This window comes from Macaca thibetana, chromosome 5, assembly GCF_024542745.1.
Source record: "Macaca thibetana thibetana isolate TM-01 chromosome 5, ASM2454274v1, whole genome shotgun sequence".
Taxonomy (NCBI): Eukaryota; Metazoa; Chordata; class Mammalia; order Primates; family Cercopithecidae; genus Macaca; species Macaca thibetana.
In genome coordinates this window covers 69,537,170-69,565,060 of record NC_065582.1, presented here as the reverse complement: position 1 = coordinate 69,565,060, position 27,891 = coordinate 69,537,170, and the positions used below count along the sequence as shown (strand labels likewise).

General features: G+C 36.2%; 1 long non-coding RNA gene across 1 annotated transcript; it reads right to left on the bottom strand.

Moving 5' to 3' along the window:
• Positions 1-3,343: 3,343 nt before the first annotated feature.
• On the bottom strand, positions 3,344-27,475 carry LOC126955342 (uncharacterized). Its single transcript, XR_007725900.1, has 5 exons — positions 27,356-27,475; positions 8,712-9,066; positions 6,083-6,192; positions 5,049-5,238; positions 3,344-3,848 (listed from the first exon to the last, which is right to left on the bottom strand). It is a non-coding gene; the product is annotated as an uncharacterized LOC126955342 (long non-coding RNA).
• Positions 27,476-27,891: the final 416 nt, after the last annotated feature.

Sequence of the window (27,891 nt, the reverse complement as noted above, 5' to 3'; positions counted from 1 at the left end):
CAAGTTGGCATCTGTGAGATGTTCTAACTACTACCTGGTCCCAAACAATTGGTCTGTACAACTGTTGCTGAGACATATCTCATTCAAATCCACTGGCTCTCTTTACTTCCATACTATTCTTAGGCTGACGGAATAATTGTTCCGATTTGTTCTATGATGGGGTACAAGAAACTGTATGAATGTGCATAGCTCCATCTTTCTTAGATGTATCATTTAGCTATTTATTCTATGAAGGCTTCTTGCTTTGTTTAGAAGCCTGTTGAGGAAGTGGACACATGTCTCATAAACCTAATGGTTTTCGGCTTTTCCCATGAGATTTTACCTAAATCTTTATGCCACAAATAGATTTTGTTTTCTTAGGAGACTGCATTTTTCAAACTCACAAGCCACAAGAGCTCTTTTCTTCTCATATTTCTGCTATAACTTCTCTTCACCTAGCTAAGGGCCCAATTACCATAAAGGAAGATGGGTGGGGGCAAGAAATACCTGAGAAAAAAGTTTGTTATTATTTTAAAGATATTTTCTTCCACTCAGGGATACTCTTTAGGAAATGCTAAAGAATGGAGGGTTATAAACTGATCAGTAAAAGGATGTGTGTAGTAGTGATGCTGCCTTGAGTTGTGATTATTATATGTGGCAGATTACACCAGCAGCTCCCAATAGCAATGAATGACACTTTGTTTTGAAGCTTTGTATTTTGTCTTTACATCTCTTGTGCCGTCTCCTCCTACATTGACTCTAAGCTTGATCATGTGACTGTGGACATTGACTAACGTGACATTAGCAAATGTGAGGCAAGCAGAAGCTTGGACAGCATTTACCCTTTCTTGCTGCTGTGTACACTTCCTCCTCCACACAAATAAGGCTGAGATGGCTTATTAAAGACATGAAGACCAAATGAGAGCAAATACTAACCAATAGACACGTAAGTTAGCCTCAGTGGAGCTGTGAGCTGACTGAAGATGCATGAGGACCCAGGTAAGACTAGAAGAACTGCCCAGTTGAGCCTCCACCAAAATGCTAATGTGAGTTATGAACAGATAAAATGGTTGCCTATGCCATCAAGTTACAGAACAATTTTTATTGCATCAGTAAATATATACACAATACAATACAATAAAATGTAGCACAAGAGACTCCTGGTTTAAAAATACCATCATAGATTCGAGCTGGTTTCACTCTCAGAACCCAAATATGAGAATGCATCAGTTCTCAGAGGCACAAAGAAGTGAAAAACATCTGAGCAAATGGTAAGAATATTGGATTTTCATGTTTGTGATGACCCTCCCCAACTCCTTATCTATCTGGCACCAAAATGCAGAAAATTTCCCCTGAATCATGGTTTCTGTAATGAAAAACATGAGATTGAGGTGAACACCAGTTTCCTCACCATCTTGGGTTCCCTAGCAGGAGGCCTGTCTCTGTCTCACCCCACAAGAAGCATCAGGGGTGCCGGAGGAAAGAAATATCCCTGAGGACAGTTGAAGACAAAGGGAGGAGGTGGGACTACTATCCCCAGCCCTAGAAACTCTGCTTTGTGACTCCACCAAAGCAGATGTTAAATCGGAGTCACGGTTCAGCAGCACCACATTGTAAGATGTATGTTGCACAGGAGCCCTGCGTACGAATCCTTAGCCAGCCTGTCCACACTGCCTTACTATTCCCTTTAGGACTTTCCATGTTCAGGATAGGTAGTGCTCTGATTGCTTGCTAGAGCCAAGACAAACCTGGGCTTAATGTGCCTTCTAGTGCAAAAAAAGAAACAATCTTGTGGGGGAAAAGTGAGAAATTCAACAGTCAAATTACAAAGAATCTCTAAGCAAGCATACTGAATATAATCCAAAACAAGCAAGACAGAGAAGACTAGAATACATAACCAATCCATCAATGCAAAGGCACAAACACACATCCACAAGAAACAGCAGCAAACAGGGAATCATGACCTCCCCAAATGAACAAAGCAAGGAACCAGTGACTGACCCTAATGTGATGGTGATATGTGAGCTTTTAAAGTTGCAAAAGAGCAATTTTAAGCAAACTCAGTAATCTCTAAGATAACACAAAAATGCAACTGAAAATTTATCAATAAATTTAACGAAAATATTGAAATGATTTAAAAAATCAAAGAGAAATCCTGAAACAGAGAAATACATTTATATTTGCTGAACTGAAAAATTCACCACAGGCTTTCAACAGTGGAAATCAAGAGAAGAAAAGAATCAGTGGGCTCAAAGACAGATGATTTGAAATTATGCAGTCAGAGGAGAAAAAAAACAACAACAACACAGAATACAAATACAAAGGAATGAAAATTGCCTACAAGATAAAATTACCTCAAAAGACCAAATCTGAGAAATATTGCTGCCCAAGAAAGAGTGAAAGAAGAGTAAGGTGTAGAAAAGCTTAATCAAAGAAATAACAAAAAATTTACCAAACTTGAGAAAGATCTGAGTATTCAGGTACAGAAAAGTGAGAGAACACCAAACAGATTTGACCCAAACAAGACAACCCCAAGACACACAATAATTAAACTCTCAAAAGTCAAGGATGAAAGAGGATGTTAAAAGCAGCAAGAGAAAAGAAGCAAATAACATAGAAAAGAGCTCCAATTTATCAGGCAACAGAGTGACAATGGAATCCATACAGTCCAGGAGGGAGTGAGAAGACATTTGCGAAGTGCTGAAAGAAAAAAACAACTGAGCTTGAGAACGAGATGACTAATAGCAATGACTGGGAAAAAGTAAGACATTCAACAGTCAAATTACAAAAAATCTCTTTTCCAATATGAAAGAGAAAAATATCCCTGAAGAGAGAAATATCAGGGTGTAGCATGCTGAATATCAGTTGCGAGCCCCAGTGATGATGGATATTCCAACTACCTTGATTATATTTTAGGAATGTATCAAATCATCACAAAATGAGATAGTTTGAATATTTGTTCACTCCAAATCTCTTTTTGATACACGATCTGAAATGTTGTAGGTGTGGCCAAGTGGGAGGTTTTTGGGTCATGGGGGTGGATCCCTCATGAATGGCTTGGTGCCCTCCCCAAGGTAATGAGCGAGGGCTTGCTCTATTAGTTCACAGGAAAACTGATGGCTTAAAATGGCTGGTATTTCCTCCCATCTCTCTTGCTTGCTGTCTCACCATGTGACCTGCCTGCTCCCCCTTCACTTTCTGCCATGTGTAAGAGCTTCCGGAGTCCCTCACCAGAAGCAAACGCTGGTGCCATGCTTCTTGTAAAATCTGCACAACCTCAAGCCAAATAAACTTCTTTTATTTATAAATGACGACACCTCAGGTATTGTTTTATAGCAACACAAAACAGACTAATACACATGTACACAATATGTGCATTTATTATTAATAATAAAAATGTAATACAGCATGGAAGAAATGGGAAGATAGAAGATCATGTGGGAAGATAGAATATCATGTGGGAAGATTTTCCTGAACACAGATGCATGGGATTAGGAAAATGAAAGCTCAAATGGGATGAGCTGGGATCTTGGAATGTCCTCATTCAGTGAGCACAGTGAAGGAGGAGCAGATGACCTTCTCAGCAGATGACCTGTGAGCCAATATTATGAAGAATGAGCAGATGGAGTCCTGGGTCCTGCATCATTGTGCCTGGGGCTTGCCCTGGACTCCAGGACAGCCGCTGTCTAAGCATCTGTCATGACTCCTGGGAGCCCCACTCACTGTTTCTCATCAAAACCAGCTGAATTTTTCAAGGTACCTGAAGCATCACTGTTTTCACAAGTCATTGAGCTCTTCTCCAAGAGGGAAGTGATGTCTTCTCCAAATATGCTGAGGCAGTTTTCAAAGAGAAATTGTACAATAGAAACCTGTAACACAAAAGGGAAAAATAAGGTGCTGTTTTATTTGGCATAGTTATAAATCATATTTCAACTATGAATCTTGGAGTGGGAAAAAACATGAAATTCAGAATTTTAAGAAAAAAATCAGAGTAGATGTAGGAAGATATGAACCAGTTTTCTCTAATAAACAACTATAATCTTTTCAACAGCATTTAGGGCACGTATCTTAAAATACTTGTAATCAGTGGGCTAAAGTTATAATTTATAGCTTAGCTTAATAGCTAACATTTTATATCAATTGTCACATCCCTAAAAATAGGATAATTTTCAAGCAACTCATATATGATGTTTGGGGTAATGATATACATTCTCTAATTAAAGGTATAAAGCACCCAATGGATAAAAACTTGTGAAATTCACTTGTTAAGTATCTTAAACTTGGAAAGCAGATATTCTCTGAGGGTCTTTCGTGAAGGAAGGAGGCAGCTGGAGAGAAAATGTCTGCTCATCTAACTGCAGTCCCTCTCCATGGGTTGCCTGGTCTCAGGATTGCTCTCTGGGTGATCTTGGCAGAGAGCTGGGGTCTTATTATTAGGTATATTGTAGCTCCATCAGGATATTCTAGAATGTTTTACTAGTTTCCTCATTCCAGCAGCAGAGACAAAATAGTAGCCAAGTAGTTCCCTGAATGCCAACTGTGAGCCCCGATTGACAGAAAGGCAATATGTGTGGAGAAATGAGTGTTGATATTATTCAAACCACCAATAAGGTGTCAGTAATGACCAGAGGAGCTGGGCGTTATCACCACTGCCATTGTTGAGATGAGGAAACTGTGGCTTGGAATCTTTGCCCCAGGTTACACATCCCTCAGTGATGAGACTGAGAGTTGAATTTTGGCTTGTCGACCTCCAAGGAACAGATTTTTTTTTTTCTATCATGTCACACCACTTTCTTATCTCTCTGTGGTATAGTTAATCTACTGTTTTATCTCCTAGATGGGAAAGGGGAAGTGACTTGCTGCTCTCAATTTCCCATTTAACAACCTACCTTCTCATATACCTTCTACCTTCTACCATCCCTAGAATAGTATTAAGGAAACTGCCACTTCAGAGGTGTAATTAAAGTGTGCATCTTAAAAAAAGTGGTTCCTCAGAGTTAATATCCTAAATTTCAGGTTCAAAGTGGGAACTCTGCTCCCCAGGGAATAACAATGAAAGACCTCATTACCTTTGTGGTGAACTCAGTTACCACTTCTGAGCTGCAGGGAGTTGGCAAGCAAAGAATGCTTGGGGCTATACCTAAGGATAAATTATAAGCTGTCATCTGATTGGCTGAGGAATGCTGCTCAATGTTATGTAACACTCCCAAAAGGTATCACAAGAGAACAACATTGACTTTTGGCAGCTGGTCTAAAAGCCTAAACACAAAAATACACACTCTTAAAGCCAGGAATTTTACTCAGGAAGTTGTAAATACAGAGAAATAAAACAAGTACTTTTTTTCATAGAGCATTTACACGACTCAGTGAAAATACAAAAGAATAGAGAAATATGTTCAAATATGTCTTCATACTAAAATGTGTCTTAGGAAATATATCAGAAAATATTTCCCTGTAACCACTACAGTGTGTTTTAAATTGGGAAAACATTACTAAAATCCAATAGCATATTTAAAACCCCTGTAACATTTCATAGTATGTTCAACAAAAACTTACTGATAATGTGAAACAACAATTCATTTTCAAGGGCTCCCTTCACTTCTAAAGTAGCAATACAGGAATGCTGTCTCCTGCCCAAAAACACGATAAGTACCCAAAGCTTATCTGTTATCTAAGACTCATTCCATGCAGGAATGCATACAAAAATATTTTATTGAATTCAGTTCCTGAAGCAGATATTGATTTCTCTGGTTATTTGACTATTTGACAAAGTTAAGATTATACCACTGGTAGATTGGTCCTCTGTTACTTTTCTTGGGCCAAAGAATGTCATCTCCTATCAATGTTATGTATTCAGAATATGCAATGGTCAAACATTCTATATTAATAATATTAGGAGAAAAACAAGAATTCAATGACAGTACTAAGGTATTCATTTATTTTTAAACTGGACTCTATGTGTATGACCCCATAAACCACTTTGGCACTGGTCATTTTTTTAGTGCATAAAACTGAAAAATACAATAAACCAATATTTTTTTAAAGAATATGTTAGCTGGTTTTTTGAAATGTGCCTAGAATACAGTAATTATTGCTTCCTTACCTCTAGATGGCAGTTATTATCTCTTCCTTGTTCTCCTGATCAATAACACCATGCCACTTATCAAAGAGTTGGGATGAAAATATACTTTCTTGGATGTTTCGAAGAAAATCCTTACATAGATTAGAGAATTATTTTTTATGGCAAATGTATGTCAGAGAAATTACAAAGAAAACATTTCATTGAAAAATTCAGCTTAGTCCTCACTTCCTTCCTAGCTACCCAACTTCATAGCTCTGACTCTCCACTGACTTGCACACCCCAGAAGCAAGTGCTTGGATTTTCTCCAACGAAAACCAGCAGCATACAAACAAGCAGAGTGTGGGCAGTGGTGGGAAAGAAGATAAAAGTCTTCTCCTATGGTCTGAAACTTCTTTATGTATATTTTAGCAAACTTGTACAAACTGACAGGATCTGGTGATAAAGCACCCTAAATCCTATCATTTTCTTAAAAAGAAATCAACATAAAAATGTTGTTTATTTAGACACAGTATTTTTAATTTCTAGCAAGAAAATTTCAGAACCAAATGAACTAAAGTCACACACCCATGTGCTCATGCACACATGCTGAGGACTGGACCTTCTGATTTGGGCTATCTGTGTTCCTGGGGAGAAAGCTCTCTCAATAGCTTCATTCTCTCTTTAACTGTATAATACGTCACTTCTTTACTTATAAGTAGAAAGTTGCTGGATATATACAGAAATCTCCCATGAGTAACTACATGTTACTCCTTAAACCTCTGGGCTAGAACAGAAACACCCTCCACAGAAAGGCTTAATCAAAATTTAGATATATCTTAACTTCAGTCCTCTGAGTATTAGTGCTAGAGGCATGCCAATGTAAGCTTCCTAAGTGGTGCATGAAAATTTCTCACATTATTGGACTGATGAACAAGTCTTAATACTATACAATTGAGCCAATTAAAATTTGTGAAGTTTTCATTCGTGTGTGTGTGTGTGTGTGTGTGTGTGTAAAACAATGAGGGAAAGGGGAAGTTATCTTACTACTTTGCTAGCTTCAAAGGCACACCCTGTTTCCACTGGTTTCACTAAACAGCCCAATACTCCTCTTAATAGTGACTAGTTCAGGAAATACCTTTAGGCAGCTATCATGATTAAAATCCAGTAATTGTTCCTTCAGTCTAACATTTATTGAACTGTGGTTTGTGCTAGGCATGCTTTGGAGGACTGAGGAGAGAAGAGTGAAAAATGTGAAGTCTCAGTCTTCCTACACCATCACTATGTACTGTGATTATGTTTTACACCCATATCTGGTAGTTATGGGACCCATGGAAGGGTCCCAATATGTTAGGAGGAAGGAAACACCCCAGCTCTGGCTGACTCTAGGAGGCTGAGTTCAGGAACAACTTTTTCTGATGTGTACTACACTTACATGCATTCAGAGCATGTGTCTCTTCTCTGGATTCCTGGACTCTGTGCTGCAGAGTCCATTGATTGAGATGAGTGGTGAAGCTAGAACAGGAGCCAAGCAGACTATGCCAAGGGTGTTTGCTGTTTGACCTCTGTCTATAGACAGCACAGTGGCAGGCCCAATGTAGTCCAAATCATGTAATCATTTCTGGTTTAAACCAACTCTCCAGTTATTTGACATAGTATCAAGACTAAGATTGCAAAATCTGCAGATAATAACTCTAAGTCTTTGTGAAATATTAAATCAATTTCATGTGTGTACCTCAGGGAGGACAGCACCCAACTAGTGATTTGCATACTAGTGTATATCACTATGGTCCTAGCATAGTAGCAGTCCACTATACATCACTACAGAAATGTTACTATTTATCACACGGCTGAACATAAATGGGGATAAGAAATGACCAAAAGTAACTGAGATTCTAAGACAATTTTAAAAACCTGTTTACTCATTACCACATCATCATAATTTTTTTCAGAGCAGTTAACATGTACTGAAATGAACTGATTAAATTCCTTATTATTTTCCCTTGTAGAAATGTACCTAGACACTTGTGATTTTGCTGTATCGATTCAAAACTTATCTATTTTTGTAGAAATTGAATTTTCTGAATTCCAAACTAATTCTGGCTGCTGCACCCACATTAAAAGTCAGATTTACAAGAGGCTCGTGGTGAGAGCTGCTGATTGCGTAACTATAACTGTGGGTGGTAGGTAATGCATAACAAATATTCCCAAAGTGAGCTATGGGTGGTAAAGGTGAAAGAAGGCACCATAGTAGAGGCATTGCTATACCACTTTCAACGTCAAGGTCAAAGCATGCTGTGGAGATGTCTTAGGCAGTGGGAAGTCATCAAATGCAGGATGCTTAATTTTATAAACATTCTCTATATATAATTGTGTATTTTAACATTTATTGTATTAGGGTTACTAATCATTGTTATTATTTGGCATGGAGTGATCACGAGTGAAGATGGAAAGGTTGGTGTGTGATGAGAAAGGACAGCATATCTATCATATAAAGTTTTGAAAAACAGAGGAAATCAATTTTCTTAAATTTTGACATTGTCAAATGTTTTTCAGTTTTTCAGATTCTTAAAAGACTATGCCTATTATTGTTCTTAGGCAATCATGATGAGAGAAACCAATCATAAAACTTCAGAGATATCTTGTGCATAAATAATGCAAAAACTTTACCTACCTTAAAGACAGAGGCCACCACACCAACAGACTCGCTGTCCAAGTTGACTTTATCTCCTGAATTGAGTTTCTCCTTCAGGACTCTACATGAGTTTATGTTACCCAATTTTCTCTGTGCATGGCCCTTTTTGATTGGTAAACAGACACTTGAAAACAAAACAGTCATGCAAACCTGGAGGCCATGGATTTGTGGGCACTTGTGCACACACCACTCTTCCTTTATAAATTCAGGAGAAGCATCAGATATCGAATTCTCAGGATCAGAATCCAGGGGATGTGGTTTCTAACCAGGTGTTCTTTGTGCCAAACTTCCAACAAAATACATCCTTTAGTACTCATCATGGTGAGATTGAGCCCTTGGATGATAATCAGAGTGAGTAATAAGTGTGAGAGGAGAGGAACCAGGAAAGAAGATATGGAAAGAACAGTGCAGTCGAGGAGTTTGGAACTTTTTATCAAGAATTTTACAAAATTTTGTCGTATATGTGTACCCATCATAAGACAGCTGATTATTATTGATATCAAAGTCGTATTTTGTACTCCCACCCCTAGGAATTGAAGACAACAAAGGTATAATATAATATTAGTTTATATATGAGTACACGTCTTGTATTTCCATTTTAAATTTGGTGCGAACTCAAAGTGCTAGCATAATTATATTAGTCCTCTAAAATTGTAGATATATATATCAAATTTCAATATATACTTCATTATATATTTAAATATACATCAAATTTCAATATATATTTATATATTGAAATCAGGCTACAATCTTAGAGCACTAACATATATGTATAAATATATATGTTATTGGTGTTCTAAGATTGTAGCCTGATTTCATTATGTTTTCCCTTTCAGTTCACGCCAAATTTAAAATATATTATAACTTTGTTGCCTTCCATTCCTAAATGTGGGAGTATAAAATATGACTTTGATGTCTATAATAATCAGCTGTCTTATGATGGGAGGTTCATTATACAAACACACATGTGTGTATGTGTGGTCATATACATATAGACATATATAGTTGAATATATATAAATTCAAAAATCAAAGTTGGTTTTTAACAAAAATAACATAGATAACCTACAGTTATTGCTAGCTTTAGTAGTGACATATTGATTATGTCATTTGTTGTGTCTGAATTTGTTATTGTTATGGTTATAGACTGTAAAAAAGAAATGAGAAAAATTACTATAAATTTGGAATTTTAATGCATAAGATTAAATAATTATTGTCAAATTATTACCTGTATTTCAAAGACAAAGCTTGTTTCCAGGTAACGACAAAGTTAAGCACATGTAGAGCATGAATCCTTAATTATAATTTATTTTCATTCCTTTATATAACATGAAGCCAGTAGAAAGAATTTCAGTAAAACATATATATCTCTCTTAAAATAAAGGACTTGTGGCACTTGTGATATAACAGCACAGGCAAGAAAGAGAAAGACTGAGAATTCACAGAGGGCACAGGGGCTGCCCCTCAGCCTCGGGAGGCCACTTCGGCAATGGAGAGAACCGTTTAAAAAGGAGGAGCTGGGCCCCTTCTCTCTTCCCGGGTTGTGTTTTTATCATATGGCTTATATCTTTGCACATCACAAATGCAGTTCTAGTAAAATCAGAATAAGAACTATCTATAAAAGACATTTTTAAAACCCCTGTGTGGCAAGCATTTTCTCTGTGCGAGATATCATGGTTACTAAGAACTTCATTGTTGAAATCTATTGAGGCAATTAAATAAAATTTTAGAAATTTAAGTTCCATTCCCAACTCTGTCAACGAATAGGGTATCTATAATAGCTCTCTACTGCACTTCACATTGAGAAACTGCTCCATAAAAACAGGAAGACAATTTGCAGAAAATAACCCAAAAGGATTAATAGGATTCCAAGATGACAACTACTGCACTCTGAATTTCAAAAGACATTATTTTAAAATAAGGCAATATGTAACTAAGAACATTTACTATGCATATGCGTCCATAATGAGGGCTCCTTTTTCTGATAAAACAGTGCTTAAAGAAGACAAAAAAACATAAGTGGACTCCCATGTGCCGTAAAGATGATGTTAAAAACGAAATTAGAGGAAACCCTTTTATAATTCATTGCTATTGTTTTCGTTGTATTTTTCTTCCTGATAGCCTAACTGCTTGACATGACAGATGGTCCTGAAAGCTGTTAATTGGATTTTTATGAACAAAGTCATCTTATATTCATCAATTTCAAATTGTGCTGCTTGTAGATCTAAGGATTGTGAAAAAATGTCTCAGAATCCAACGGCAGGGCTCAGAGAACCCAAACTCAGGTATATCAGGGGCTGCTTATGCTAAAGTATCTAGGAGGGTGCAAGCTCTGGGTTCTAGGATGGGATTTAATTAGAAGGAAAGGTTCTGCTATTTTTTAAAAATGTCTGAACGTCCTTTCATATAATTTTAAAATTCTACCATGAAATCTTTGGTAAAGTAAAAATCTCTTTTGAAATGATAATATGCATCTCTTACTTTATGTGGTGTGTAGGATAATGGGTTTTCATGGCATAAGGAACATATTAAGTCCAAAATAATAATTACAAAGATATGTGTATTTCTTCCTAATGCTGTTCTCCTTGTAGACAAAATAAATTCCAGTAGGTAGTGCTGTTTATAAACAAGTATTTTTTTAAAAATAAACTATTAAATAATTTCCTAAAAAATTGAAATGTGGCTATTTTCTTCATATGAGCTGAAGTGTTTCTTAATATATGAAAATCTAGGAAAATGTGGCCAATTCCAACTGAGGCCAACTTTAAGATGATCTAGATGTTCAAATTATGAAACAAAAAGCAGTTGTTATAATTATGCTCAATTATGTAAAGAAAAATAATTTCACAAATAACAAAATATGGACAATCTCATCATAGACATAGTATATATTTCAAAACAGACATTTTAAATCTGAAAAATACATGAAATAACAAATCAAAGAATCAGTGAAATTGAAAATAAATCCATAGAAAGTGTCCAATCTGAAGAAGGATTAAAAAAAGGATTAAAAATAAATGAACAGAGACTAAGGGACCTGTGGACAATATCAACAGTTTCAATAAATGCATTTTGTCACTCATATGTGAAAGCTAAAAAAAACCTTGATCTTAGGAAATTAAAAAGGAGAATAGAGGCTACTAGATGCTGGGAAGGGCACAGGAAATGGAAAGATAAGGAGAGATTTGTTGAAGGATACAAAATTACAGCTAGATAGGAAGGATAACTTCTAGGGTTTTACCACACTGTAGGATGATTATAGTTAACAATAATATACATTTTCAAATATCTAGAAGAGAGAAAATTGAATGCTCACAACACAAAAAAAGGTAAATATTTGAGATGATGAATATGCTAATTACCTTGATCTGACCATTATACATGGTATGTATTGAAACATCATCATTTACCCCATAAATGTGTATAATTGTGTGTCTAAAAATAAAAATGAAATTTTAAAAAGTTTTACATGGGACAGGTGCAGTAGCTCACACCTGTAATCCTAGAACTTTGGGAGGCTGAGGAGGGCAGATCACTTGAGGTCAAGAGTTCGAGACCAGCCTGGCCAACATGGTGAAACTCTGTTTCTACTAAAAATACAAAAATTGCTTGACATGGTGGTGAGTGCCTGTAATCACAGCTACTTGGGAGGCTGAGGCAGGAGAATTGCTTGAACTCAGGTGGCAGAGGTTGCAGTGAGCCGAGATCATGCCACTGCACTCCAGCCTGGGTGACAGAGCGAGACCCTGTCTCAAGAGAAAAAAAAAAAAAAGTTTTACATGTAACTGGAATCCCAGAATGACAGAAGACAGAAAATGGGACAGAAAAAAAAAATGCTCAAAGTAATAATGGCTAAAATTTTCCCAAATTTGGCAAAACATAAAAAATAACAAAATCAATAACTTCAGAAAATGCCAACTAGACTAAATTCGAAGAAAACTGGGCTTTGACACATCATAGTCAAACTACTCAAGGCCAAAAAAACAAAACAGAAAATCTTGAAAGCAGTAAAAAGAAGATGAAAAATCAAAGACAGAGGATCGATGTTTACTTATGTTAGACTGCTCATCAGAAAGCAAAGAGACCAAAAAACAGTGAAGTAGATTTAAAGTGTTGAAATAAAAATATTGGCAAGGAAAATTCTATGTCTAATGAGAATATCTTTCCAGAGTGAAGATGAGATAAAGACATTTTTAAAATTAAAAATAAACTAAGAAAATTTGTTGGCACCAGACCTACACTATAAGAAATGTTAAGAAAAGTTTCTATAAAATGAAATGAAGCAGTATTAAAGGGAAACTTGGAGCTTCAGAAATGAATCATAAGCATTAGAAATGTTTCTTTCATGTAAATTATAACTAAATAAAGTTTAGTTTTTTAAATTTCAGGGCAATTCTCCATGAAAAATGCTGAATGTTACCATTTGCCACAATGAAATCAAAGCAGGCAGACAAGAGTGTCCTTCCCCACAGGAGGCCTCTCTAGTCTCAGCTCCCTCAAGCAATGCATCTGGTATTTGGAAATAGGTCAGAACATTCACATGGCTTTTGCTATTGGCCGGGAAATAGCGTTTTTGAAATATCATTTTTCCTCCTACAAATACTATGTTGTATGATCAGAGCTGCTGTAAGAGTAAGGTGCCATCAAAATATATGAAGAGTATCTTGTCATCTTTATGAACAACCTGACTACTGCACTACAACTTCAGATATAAAAACTTACACAATATTTGAAGGTAAAAGTTTGATTTTTTTAAAACAACAGCATAAAAAAAAAGAGGTAGACACATGCCGATCACTTGAAAGTGATGTCCCTCTCAGCTCAGTTCAATCCTGACATTCTTCAGAATAAAAGACTCAAAACTCCGTATATTTGACATAGCAATTAACTGCATTACCTGTGCTAGAAAGGGAACATTATTTGGGCCAACTGACAAAATTGGAAGGTGAGTGGGAGATTAAAATATGCGACCAATGTTAAATTTACTAAAGTTGACAGCTGAATGATGGTTATGAAGAGAATAACCTTATTCTTGGAAAATGCATAGGTATTTAAGAATCAAGGGCCATGGTGTATATAACTGTCCTTCGAAAACAGGTGTACACATACACATAAATGGAGAAAAAAGAGAGAGAGACAGAGATAGACAAAGAATGCGAATAAATGGAAAATCAATGTGGTAAACTGCTACGACATAGGTGAATCTGAGTAAATAGCATACGGGTGTTCTTTGCATTATTTTGTATTTTTCTGTATGTTTACAACTATTTCTAAGTGAATAATTTTTAAAAATAAAATAAACATTTTTAAAAACATGGAAACAACCAAAACTACTCTGTAAGTAGTGACAATTGGAAAAAAGAAGTTTAATTCCAACAAGAAATTCCTGCTTGCGAAAATCACTTTACTACAACAAACCACTAGAGTTTACAGACATTTAATATGCAATATTCCTTTCCAGCTTAAGCACTGCAGTCAACATGGATTCCTCTTGCTTCATATTGCCTAGCACTTTCTTTTTATACATACAAAAGCATTCATGAATATATAAAAATACAGTTTTCCATATGGTACTTTTAAAATACTCTTTCTCTCCTCCCTTTATCACTCCTTCGCTTCCTCCCCATTCTGGCTCTATCAACTCTGTCTATATCTCCCTTTCATTCTGCCTAAGTCAGGAATTTTGAATTTAATGTTTGGTCTTAAAACCACTTACAGAGGCACATTTCTTGATGTCCTCTGTGAAGATCTGAAGGGCAATGTTCTTTGGGTAGTCCTTTTCTTTGGCTAGATTTATGTACCTAATGTAATTTATTATTAGATTTAATAATAGCGCCAAACAGAGTGGCATAAATTAGCTAAGAGCTTATGATCGAATGAATCTTCATTGCTAATATTTTTAGTACAATTTATGTTGTTTTATTAAATGTATGACTAGACTAAGCAAGATCAAATTGTGGGTTGGGAAAATACACAGAATATTTCAGGAAAACAAGACATGTTCCAGAAAATAACAGGTTGCTCTGTAATAAAATATTTGGGCTGCAGAACCAATCTCATTCTCATTCACTCCTGCCTGGATTGGAAGGCCTACCATCTTTCTGGGTTCAAGAGTAGAAAGTAGCAGCTGCTTTGAGAATCACTCAGTAGAGTAACCTACATTTATGAAAATTTGTTTCTTCCATTATTTTTTAATTTTTATTTTAATGTAGAGATGGGGGTCTCACTATTGGCCAGGCTGGTCTTGAACTGCTGGTCTAAAGCATTCATCCTGCCTCAGCCTCTGGAGTAGCTGGGATTACAGGCACAAACCACCATTCCTGGCTTGGAAATTTAATATATGTCTTAAGAATAGGCTGGGCATGGTGGCTCACACCTGTAATCCCAGCACTTTGGGAGGCCGAGGCGGGTGGGTTGCTTGAGCCCAGGAGTTTGACACCAACTTTGGCAAGATGGTGTAACTCTTCCTCTACAAAAAGATACAAAAAACTAGCTAGGCATAATGTTGTACACCTGTAATCTGGAGGCTGACATGAGAGGATCACCTGAGCCCAGGGAGGTTGAGGCTGCAGCAAGCCATGATTGTGCCATTGCCCTCCAGTTTGGGCAACAGAGTGAGACCCTGTCTCAAAAATAAATAAAAGAATAATGTTATCTCCCATCTATAGTGGGGAGAGAAGGGAAAGATGAGAGTGGTAATCAGTACTTACTCAAAAATAAAAATTAAAAAAAATATGCAGGTAAATGAGAGAACATTATTTACAAGGCAGCCAGGATAAATTGTTTGAGGATAGTCTAAAAATTTATTTTAAAAAAAGGGGAATGTGAATAGAGATTTGCATTTTAATCACAAGTTAAATATTTAAAATACATGTACTGACAAAATAAAATGCCTTTCTAGGAAAGAGCACCAGCATTCCTTTAGTTCGGAAGAACTACAATTTTTAAAAATGGGAGAAAAAGTTAAACTACATAAAATATTTATAACAACATATTAAGACCGTCGTTCTAGATAAAAATGTCAGCAGCTGGTTGTCACTGATGTGGGTACATGTGTAAATTGTACCATCCTCATAACTGGGCCTTGATGGGCCCTGCTCTTTCACAGGCAGTATTACAGTGATGGGAAGTAGATCTCAGAGTGGAAGACAGGTTGGTTTGGAAGTTAAACACTTAATTGTAACTATGTGATGCAAGCTATGTCCTCACAGGCAAGTCACTGAACTACTCTGAGCTCCAGTTTCCACAACTGAAAAGTGGGTTAATTAAACCTCCAAGTGTTCTTATAGCTTGAAGTGTTATTCAAATATAAAGAATATTATTTTTCAGGTTAAATCAGACTTAAGAAATGTGGCATTTAGAAGGAACACTCTTGGCCAAGAAACAACACATTTTTTAGAGAAAAAAAAACCCCACCATATTTTATTTCTTTACAAGATACATAAATTGCACTAGGTTAATTGGTTCCTAGAAAACTTACTCTTCATTGCTACGATTCTCTGATTGAGATCAATTCACCTGTTGCTTACTAATGATTAATATTTTCTCCACTATTTCACTGCAGTGTTCAATATCCAAATTGAGAATAATTTAAGGGTCATTCATGTAAGGACTTATAAACCTCTAGCTTTTTAAAAAAATAGCAAATTTCATATAGCATACAATTGCCTATGAGTGACATTTAGTACATTCATAATATTTTGAAACCAGCTACACATTCTAGTTTCAGAACAATTTCATTACCACTAAAGCACACCCTATGCCTGTTAAGCAGTCACTCACCTCTCATTCCCCACTGCCCTCGGCACCTGTACCACATTTTGTTTATCTGTTCATCAGTTGATGAACATTTGTTTGTGTCCACTTCTTAGCAATTATATGTTAATACAATACTGCTATAAACATTTGTGCCAAAGTTTTGTGTAGATGCATGTTTTTTTAAAAATTTTTCTTAGATCTATACTTAGGAATAAATTGCCAAGTCAAATGGGAATTCTGTGTTTAACTTCTTATGGAACCATAAACTTTTCCGCAGGGTCTGCCACATTTTATATATCCACTAGCAACAGCTCTCCCACTCCCAATTGCCACTGCCCGCTGCCCCCAATCTGTATACCTACATGGATACAGTGTCTTATTACTCAGGCCGAATTGCAGAAGAGTAATAACAGCAAATAGCAAAAGAACTAGTTGCCAGGCATTGTTGTAATTGCCTTTTACATATTCACATGGCTTTATAGCCAATATGACACTTGTAAACCTGGTTTCCACATTTCTCCATCATTAAAAAAACTTTCTTGGAAACCTTCTAATCAAAGGCTTCTCTTTGATTAAAAGGTATTTAAACTGCTTGCTTTTACCTGCAACACGAAGGCATTAAGCTATAGAAACTGATCATCTTTACGGAAATCTGTCACGGAAAACAAGATATGCAGGGAATGATACAAACATGTATTTGTTTCCAGTAAGCTTTGGAAATGTTTTCCTTAAGTAAATAGGTGAAGTATAGAATTTAGTAAATTAAGAACTTGGAAATATTTTAGTTGTTTCAACTTTATGATGATGCATGAGATTTTGGTGGAGTGGAGTGAGGAGGAACGAAGAGTGTTAAGTGCATACGTTGAACCCTTGCCATGTAAAACAAGTATGACATGTGGCTGCTCAGAGCAGGAGATACATGTTGCATGATCCCTGTGAACCCGATATCAACGAAAGGATATCCAGGGTAGGAAGCCACATTACTCATCCTCATACCAGACTAAGAATGTATATTGGAAAACCAGCCTACGCTCCATTAATCCAACTATTCTTTTAGATTGTTACCTCTCTATGGATACCAAATATGATAATCTGCTACATAACAATTCAGGCAACCCGGTATTTGGTGATATCATTAATTTTATTTGTATGTATATACATTTTTTTTTTTTTTAAAGATGAGGTCTTGCTATATGGCCCAGACTGGTCTCAAACTCCTCACTTCAAGTGATCTTCCCACCTCACCTCCCAAAATGCTAGGATTATAGGCATAAGACACTGCACCATGTCTATTTGTATCATTAAATACTATTTATTTGGGAAATAAATTTAGGAGTATAAAAGCATTTTTTCAAACTTAAATGGACTATTGAATAATACTCGGTGAAGAATGGTCTATTCTAGAAGTTTAAAACCACAGATAAGACTGGGCATAATGGAAGGAGGATGTTGGAGAAGGAGGCCTAGAGTTTTGTTCCCTCCACTCTCCACAGCCCCTGAACACCCACTCCCCAAGTACTCAAAGAGCACTGTCAAAAAACGGCTGATCAAAGTCAAAGAAAATTGTTCCAATAGTTCTCACAATTTAACGTCCATTTACACATATTGGGACATAAAAACCTCTTTGGGGAAAGTACAAAGCATATAAGTGTCATGGAGAAGGTCAAAAGTGAGTTACTGGCTTAATAGACATCATATTATAATGTTTTGCATTTCAAGAAAGTTCAGGGAAAATTTTAATTACATTTTTCTACCTGTCCTAGACACTATGAAGTTGACTGTGTTCTTTCATAGCTAACTCCTTTAACACAGGTCCAAGTTGGGGTCTTACCAGTAGCTGCGGTCTTACTGGAAGGTGGCCATGAAATTCACTATGGGCCAGCCCAAGAAAAGGCACCTCTTGGCACGGGTGTGGCCTTTCCTGACTTTGTCCACACAGTCAGCTGTCCACAGTTTGTTCAGAGGTATTTTATTTTTTATCAGAAAAAATTCTATACCTAGAAAGACAATCAAGCAAAAAATTCTATACCTAGAAAGACAATCTCTGTTTGTTTCTTAAATGTTGTAGGAGCAGCTCTGCTCATGGGAAGACACCAGTTCTCCCTGCTCCAGGGCAAAGCATGCCTCATTCATCTCTATTACTGGACACATAACATGGAATAGCCAGATGGGCATTTACAAAGTGTGTCCTGAGAGAAGCCTGGCCACATACTTTATGGAAGGTAGAAAACAGCTATGGACCATACTTCATCTTATAAAGATACTGTTTTTTTACAGAGCCACTAATTCATTTATTATCTATGTCTTGCTTACTTCAAAAAATTTAGGGTCTGAACAAAAATTTAAAAGTGCATGATTTTTAAAAATATTTATAAAAGTTGTACTTAAAGAGAGAGACTAAAAAATATAATCTTGGATTAGAGGGACGTAAAACACATTTTAACTCTGATATTCGTAATACTTTCTAGCCTTTAAAGCATAGGTTATTTTAAATTTCCTTTCTTAAGATTTTTTTCATGCTGCTTTTTTAATAGATTCTGGTTAAAACTGAAACACTATGGCCTACAGACTGAATCTAACTTAGAAAACAAAACCAAACCAACCCCGACCAGGGGCCAGCGGGTCTTCTATGTAAGTGATGGACACACTTCTCATTTATCTATAGAGAGTAAGAAGGTGATCGACTTTGTCAGCAGTGAAATTACTTTTTGACCATTTCTGCCTAATCCACTTTTGACCTCTAACAGAGAAACCACCATATCTCCTGGGTTAATTTACAAATTTTAAAGAGTTATTGCATTTTAAATAGCTATAAGCCTGATGAAGGATTCCCAGGCACCGTGAGCACAGTACTCGGGGACTTCCCACTGGTCAGAAGTACTTATGGAAACAGTAAAGCTACAACAAGATCAAAGACATCTCATGTGGAAATCTCCCTGTGACTTCATTCATTCATGGGGCACTTAATGTTAAAACTCTTCAATGGAATTTACGAAATGGAAATAACTTTGCTGGAAGCATACATGAAGAATAATCTAGATGCAAAGCTTAGGGCACATTGATTATAAGAATATAGGATAGAAAAGTGCCTTGTGATAAAGTGTGGCATCTTTCTATATTTTTCAACATTTTTTACCCTATGTTTGTGTATCTGAAGATTTTTATGAAACACAAAAATTATCATATAAAATTATTTTTCTCGGTAGCAGCTCTAAAGGTATTAATCAACTAAAAATATATGTTCTGTTCAGAATACAGACACACACCTGCTTGTTTTTACAGATTTTTAAATTTTCTAATGTAGGTATCTATCTGTACAAATACCTAAGATTCTGTATGGAAACTTCCATATATATTGACCTGAATAACTTATTTGAGTACTTTTCCCTTTAGTTCAATAAAGTGCTAAGATTACCCACTTCCTTGAAACCAAACCAAAGAGTTATTAAATTCCAGAACATAGTTTCCATTCCACTACAATATTTATTAAGCATCTACCATGTGCTAATAGGTCTTCTAAATATTTTATGCACATTATTTTATTTTATTTACTCCTCAAATAGTTATATCAAATAGTAGCCATTTGCCCCATTTTAAAGATGAAGAAACTCATGGAGAGTTTAAATAAATTGCCCGCATTGTAACACAGATGACCTAACTTGCAAGCCTATCCTCAAAATTACTTAGCATCTGTAGATGTTGACCCACCTCCTAAAGCTCTTGCATGGAAGAACAGTCCTTTCATCATTCTTAACCTCACCCTTCTTTTCCCCAGAGTCATCAGGTTTCCTGATGGAATTTCTCTTTGAGAATGAGGGGATAAATCTCATGGCATTATAACAACAAAGCTAGCTACCCAATGTTTAAAATGTATTACAACATAGCTTTGTGTTCAAATGGATTCTCATAGGGTCCCTCTGTGTTTCTTCAATCACTGACACTGTTAATGCTATTTCAGTAGAAATGAGAAAGTATGAATCTAACATAAACTGGCTCATAGGAGGAGGAGGAAGATGAGGAAGAGTAGGGGTAGCAGCAGAAGAAGGGAAAGAGGAAGAAGAAGGAAGAGAAGAGGGAGAAAACGGAGGAGGAAGAAGAGAAGGAGAAGTAGGATGAAAGAGGAGAAAGAAGAAAAAGGAGAAGGAGGAGGATGAGGAGGAGATCTACCTGTCTTTATACTGGAGTGGAAACCCTAGTGAACCATGAAAATTTACAGGATTCTAAGGATATTTCCACAGTTCTAAGATAGAGATGTTCCCTTAGAACCTTCTGAGTACGGGTCGTGGCATATTCCCTAAGTATCTGTTAGTAATTCCATTGATAATAAGTCAATAGTCATCTTCATTTTTGACCTAAACAAAATTAATTTTTCATTCTCTATTTTCTTAAAAGCTAAATAAGATGGCAATGGTGGCTAAAGAGGGTGTGAGCTAAGTACAGCCTCTTTCTTTTTGTAAATTCTTCATGGACTTCCACTAGTATTAATACCTTAATATTTATAAAGCAAATTCTGTCTTAAAAATAAAAGTCATAATTTTATTGGAAAAACAACTTTCTATTTGTCATTCTAATGAATATAAAGAGTAATCATAAAGGCCTCGTCTGACTTTAATATTTGAGAGCAGAATTTTCTAATGTAGTATAAAATAAATGACAATCTCAAAACAATTTTTTCTATTAACATCGAGCCCATTGTGAAGAAACAAACATTTAAATCCTCTTTATTATTACACACAAACTAAAATTCACTTATTTTGACAAAATACTAATGTGGCAATTGATTAACTGTTTTTTCCACTTGAGTTGATTACTGTAGCATCAACATAAAAAGTGAGAGAGCTTCCAACCAGAGCCCGGAGGTGAGCTGAGGCCCAGTGAAACCTACATGATTCCACTCCCTTTTTATGGATAAGTGGAAAAACTAGGCACCACATTCAGATTATTAATTTTAACAGATTAATTGATTCAAGGCATAACATAACCTCCATCTAAGAATGAGATGTGAAAGGGAAGAAGTAAGTTTGTTACTGCAAGCGGCTATTTCTTTTTAGCAGTTTTTCTTTCTCAAAAAAATTTGTAATATTAATCACAATCATGAATGTACCCAAATGTTTGCTATAGAAACACTTGTAGCTAATTTCCTAAATACTATGGTAAAAACTTGTACAAGGCGGTAGCATTCAGTGCTGATAGCCACTTTCTCAAAAAATCTGTTTTCTCTATCTCAAAGACCTTGGACTTACAAACCAAATTCAGATGTTTTAAATGACTTACACTTTCTAATAATCCCAATGAATGTAGAATGTATATAAAAATGATCTTTCAGGAACAGCCTATCTTAAACAAGGATATTACTAAATAACCTTATATATATTTCATCACATCATGAAAACATTTGCATGGATACAAAGAACGGTCTCAAGGCAGTATTCAAAAAATGAAAAATGTTGCACGTGTGTGTAATAATGAGCCAAGCAAAATAAAAATTCAGCTCTTAAATATATGAAATTTTCTAGCAGAGAGGGAACATTGTCTTTATAGGAAATGTCTTTAGCAGAACACTACAGGTTCTATAAAACCCATTAAGGGGTTATCAGTGTCTAGGACATAAATGGCTTCTGGTAAGAAAATTAAGTTCTACTCTCCCTAAATACTATCATAATTACAAAAGTTAAGAAAAAAGAAGTAAAGTAAAACATGTGTCCCTTAAAAATCAAACATGAGTGGTTGCCAAGGTCTTAAGAAGCAGAGAATGAGAACTCCGGTTGCTTGTTTATCTCTCAGGCTGAGCACGGTTGGTTACAATAAGGGGTAGCAGGAAGAGCACAGCCTTGGACTCCAGTCCAAGGAACTCCAGTCTCTCCTGCAATTTCCCAGTGTATGATCTTGGGCCACTTACTGTTCTTTTCTCAGCCTCCATTTTCATATCTAAAACCTGGAGATGATAATACTTGTCTTGGAAGGTACTTTGGAAAACTAGATGAGCCCTCAGAGATATTCCTAGTATGGTCCTGTGAGTCTCTCCAGTAAATTTTAGTTTCCTATATTTACTTACCTGGGTTAAATACAGAGAATGGTAACTAATCTAAAAATATATCTCAATAGTAACTTATTCTCTATCAGTGGCTCTTTCAGGGCACTTCACTTGGACCTCACGCCCAGACCTAGACAATCTTCTGTTCTCTTTATGACCTCACTGTTCTCTTTATGACCTCACCAGCTTGACAGCTACATATTTAGGCAATGCGCTTATCCAAAATATATTTTATTGTCTTCATTTTTGTCTCTGACTTATTTTCATAGCTGGACTTCTCATTCATTTTTCCACTCACTGTGCAATCTGCTCCATTTTTTACTAGATACCAAGCAGATGCGAGTTGGTCTTTTTCTCACTGCAAGGGAAAGGTCGATTTTGCTGGTAAGAGAAAAACCAAATAGTTGTGGAATCTTCTATAAAATCCAAAAAAAAAAAAAAAAAAAGAAATGAAGAATAGAGGCAGGAGCACTACATGTTGGGTAAAAGCCTATGCTTTGAAATAAACAGATCGAATTTCAAATGTGAACTCCACTAACTAATAACGTGGTGACATGAGGGAAGCCATTAGACCTCTGAGCCTCAAGTGCCTCTGTAAAATATGGAAAATAGCCCCATCTCAATCTTACAAGAGCAGCTGTAAGGATTAGACAAGATTGGGCACATAAAGTCCTTAGCATAAAACCTGACACATAATCTGCCCCTGATAAATCATACCTATCATGACTGCCACCCCGGTTAAATATGGCATTTAAAAAATTATCACTTGATCACTTGATGTCTTATCTATGACACAGATTAATTGGAAACCAGGATGAGGGCAGCAGAGAAAAGGTTTTTTTTTTTTTTTTTTTTTTCTTTCTTTCTTTTTTTTCTTTTTTTTTTTCTGCCCTGGTGATTACAAAACTTTGTGATGTGATTTTACGTGTTGAAATATTCTTTGTTTTTCATGATATTTTATAAATATTGAAAACAGAAATGTAGCAGGTAAACAGATGGCCATCCATTCAGTTCTTTCCATCTCCCTGATGTCAGATATTTGTTAAGAAATCATCATTTTTCTAGTACTGCATTTGTGTTGCATGTGGAGAGGAAAGTACATGCAGTTGGTTCTGCCTCCAACATAGATTCTAAATCTGCCTTCTGCACCATTTGTTTCTATTGTTGCTTCCAATATATAGCCATTGTCATCATTTTTCAGAACTATTGCCTCCCTAACTAGTCTCCCTGCTTCCACTTTTCCTTGCCCTCCAATCCATTATCTACCAACAGCCAGAACAATATACTAAAAATATTTACCAGATTTGGTCATTCCCCTACTGACCCTTCAGAATAATATTCCAACCCCTTACTATGCCCTATGAAGACCTGTGTGACAACTCTGGTATCTGACATCATGTCTCCAGGCATTTGTATACAGTCACATCAGCCTTCTCTGAGCCCCTCCCTCCAAAGGACCAAGCTGCACCCACCATAAGCCTGTTGTCCTCTCAGCCTAGAAGGTTCAGTCACCTGGTCGAGGAATGCTGGTGCTTCTCATCGCAGAGCTCAAGTTTAAATGTCATCACCTCACAGAGGCCCTTTTGGATGATACCTCTCTAACCCTGTGACACCTTCTCCACATGGTACCCTATCTGTCTCCTTCTTAGAATCACTATTCACAATCTGTAATTTCCACTCTCTTAGTTTTATCATCTGGCATTAAGCCCCAGGCAAGAGGGACCCTGCCTGGCACATTCTTGATTATATTCTCTACAGGGATGCTGCACACAACAGGGCCTCCAAGAATACCTGTTGAGTAAATGAAGAATCAAGTCATTTGCAAAAGCAGAAGAAAAAATTATATTTTCATATAGTAAGGATTAGTGAAAATGCAATTTGTTAGTAAAAATGCATTTTACGATAATCGGGAGAGCATGTCAGGTACATGTACTTGCTACTAGACACAAGCAACAAATTGCTAAACAGAAAGAGGTGCCTCCTCCAGCCTCTTTCCAGTTCTACAGAGCCATGGATTAGCAGGGTACAATTGGCACCCTTCTCACTGTGGGTGTCCATCTCAGAAAAAGAGCTTTTCCTGCAAGACATTGAACACAACAAAACAAAGAGTCAGTAGTCAAACATATGATAGAGTTTTATGCCAAATTTCAAGGGTGATACAATGCTAAAAATTATGGTCGATCTATCACTGCTGGTAGGAGCCACATGGAAAGCATGAGAAGAAATACTGCTAGGCTCTAGCAACAAACCCCAGCCTTGGGTGACAGCTCGCAAGGAAAGGGGACTTCAATACACAACCTCAAGTAACTGAATTTACCCCAAAATTTGAAAGAGCTCATCAGAAACAATTTCTTCTGGAGAGCCTCCAGTAAGAAATGCAGCCTTGACAACACCTTGATCAATCTTATGGGACCCCAATCAGAGGACCCAGTCAAGAATACATTATCTTCTGATGTATGCAACTGCAGCATAATACATTCTTGTTGCTTCAAGCCACTAAATGTATGGTAATTGGTTATAATGGCTAAAAAACAAATGCAGATTGTGATACTTGAAAGTGAAGTGCTACTGTAATAAGCACTTAAAATGCAGAAGCAACATTGGAATCAGCAGTAAGTTGATGTTGGAAGAATTTTGAGGAGCATAATGGAAAAATCTATCTAGATTGTCTTGAACAGACTGCTAGCAAAAAATATGGACATTAAAGACTCTACTAGTGAGGGTTCAGAAGACACTGAGGAGTATTATAGGGAAAAATCTAACTTGCCTTAGAGAATACTTACCTCACCCCAAACAAACAACTGTTGGTGGAAATATGGATTTTAAAGGCACTGTTGCTGAGGGCTCAGAAGAAATACGCTATTGAAAAGTGGAGAGGGGAGATCCTTGTTATAAGCAGGCAAAAAACTTAGTAAAATAGTGCCCTCTAGTTATGTGGAAAATGGACTTTTTAAATGATGAACTTGGATCTTTAGGTGAAGAGATTTTCAAGCAGATAGTTGAAGGAAGTGTTTTTTGTTTTTTCTTGCTACTTATAGTAATACGTGAGAAGAGAAAGATAAGTTGAAAGAGAAATTGTTCAACAAAAGATAACCCAAACTTGTTCAATGAAAGAGAACCCACACTTGAGGAGTTGGGAGATTCTCACCCTATCCTGATGCCAAAGATGGCAAAATTAAGACGATGCTTCAGAAAATGTGGCATAGAAAAATACAGAGTGTGATTGTATAATCTGTTACTAAACCTTCATAAAGATCAAATGATGACAGTACTCAGGCACAGAAAAGGCTCTTTGAAGAGATTAAAGATGTGGGTCATAGATCCCTTCAATATGACCAGAAGGACTCAAAAAGCTTAGGGGCATTGTCTTGCAACCATCTAGGCAGCAGAGAAAAACACAAAGGGATTATGTCCGAAAACTTGGTAGACCTAACTTCTAGCTAATGAGGCAATAAGTAGGAATGCTAACTATGGAGACCCATAAAGTTCTTGAGAATTTTATATTAGCAGAAACACCATCAAGTTGGCTCGAAAAGGACAGAAAGAGTGCAGAATAACAGAAGGCTGTCAGACCCACCAATCCTATTGGCAGAAAATAGACAAGATAAAACTACTCTGCTGCAAACATGTGCTAGTTTTCATGAAAATGTAAACATGACACAGAAAGCAGTGCCCAAAGTCCAGAGAGAAAACCAAGGGCCTAGAGGGTGGAGCCAAGAGCCACAGAAGATTATGTTTGAAGTGTCCTTGGAGAGAGTTTTAAAGTTAATAATATAATATACACTATGCTTTGCATATGTAATATATGTCAAAAAACCATTAAAACAATTTGAATTACCAGGTCTCTAATCTGGCAAAATGTCAATGATAGTAATAAAATAGAACATGTAATCTGGAAAAATAGTATCTTCATAGGGTTATAATGAGACTTAAAATGAAGTAAGCTATGAAAAGCATTCTTAAACTGTAAAGTGCTCCATAAATATTTATTACTAGTTAATTCTGAATAAAAGTCACAGATATGTCATCCTTAGAGATAGGGTTTCACTTTATTTTTAAAAATATAATCATGTTTCCCTAATGTTTTAAACCAATTTATACTTTTTAGAAGTATCTTTCCACTGAAGCACCTAACATTTACTCTACCTAAGCCACTATGCTGCACTGTACAAAAAAAGACTCAGATGGATCTGATATTTTTTGCATACCAAGCATTTAAATTCTAATAAAAATAAAAATAAGCACACAGACACAAGACATCCCAACATATAGAAAACAAAATTATATAGAGACTTGCAAACAAGTATTTAAAATTTGGTTCCTCATCAGCATGAAAATTTAGGTAACTGAGGATCCTGGAAAATTGACTCCCATCTTATTGAAATAAATATTTAAATTTTGGTAGAAAAACTGCTAAAGAAGACCAAATAATACTGGAAACGTCGAAAAGTTGCTTAACTGAACAAAGTGCTTAAATATTATTTGGTTGAGCTATAATCAAGCTCCAATAATACTCTGTGGTCATAATAGGTAATACCAGCTAGATCGAATACATCAGAAAAAGTCTTTTAAAAATAGGGCAGACATTTTCGTAGACCTACAGAAAATTGTCTTCTATGGAGCCAAGAAAGTATCTTCCCTGAGACTCCAAAGACACCTCTCTTGAGCTCAGCAGCACTAAATCTCATGAACATGACTAACTCCACAAAACTCATTCTAAAGTTAAGAATCAGTTCATATGTTTTAGAGGAAACAAGACAGAAAACTTTTTTGATGATCAAAAATTATACATTAAAAGAATTATCTTGCGCAGTGAAGCCTTAAATGACCACCTTTTCGATTGATGTGAACATCCTTCATTCTTCCATTCTTGGTACTGAAAATCGGTCATGTCTGCAGCACCTCGCAGAGCAGCACAGGCAAATCTTTGAAGCCTGAGGATTCCTCAGTAGTCAGGATCACTCACCATTATGATGTCAAGGTTCTAAGGCTCATCCGATAACTGACAAATTGACATATTCCTTTCCCAGATTGTGCTCATCCTTTAACTTTTTAAATCTAAGCTTTTTATTGTTAGATCATTGTATAATAGATTCACATGTGGTTGTAAGAAATAATACAGAAAGATTCCATTAACCTTTCATCCAGTTGCTTTCAATGATAATATCTTCCAAATCTCTAGTACAATAACAAAACCAGGATATTAACATTGATGCAATCAAGATACTAGACATTTCCATTACCACAAGGATCTTCTATATTTCCCTTTTACAGCCACACCAACTTCCTTCCATCTCCACCATGTTTAATCCCTGGCAACCACTAATCTGTTCTCCATGTCTATAATTTTGTCTTTTCATTAATGTTA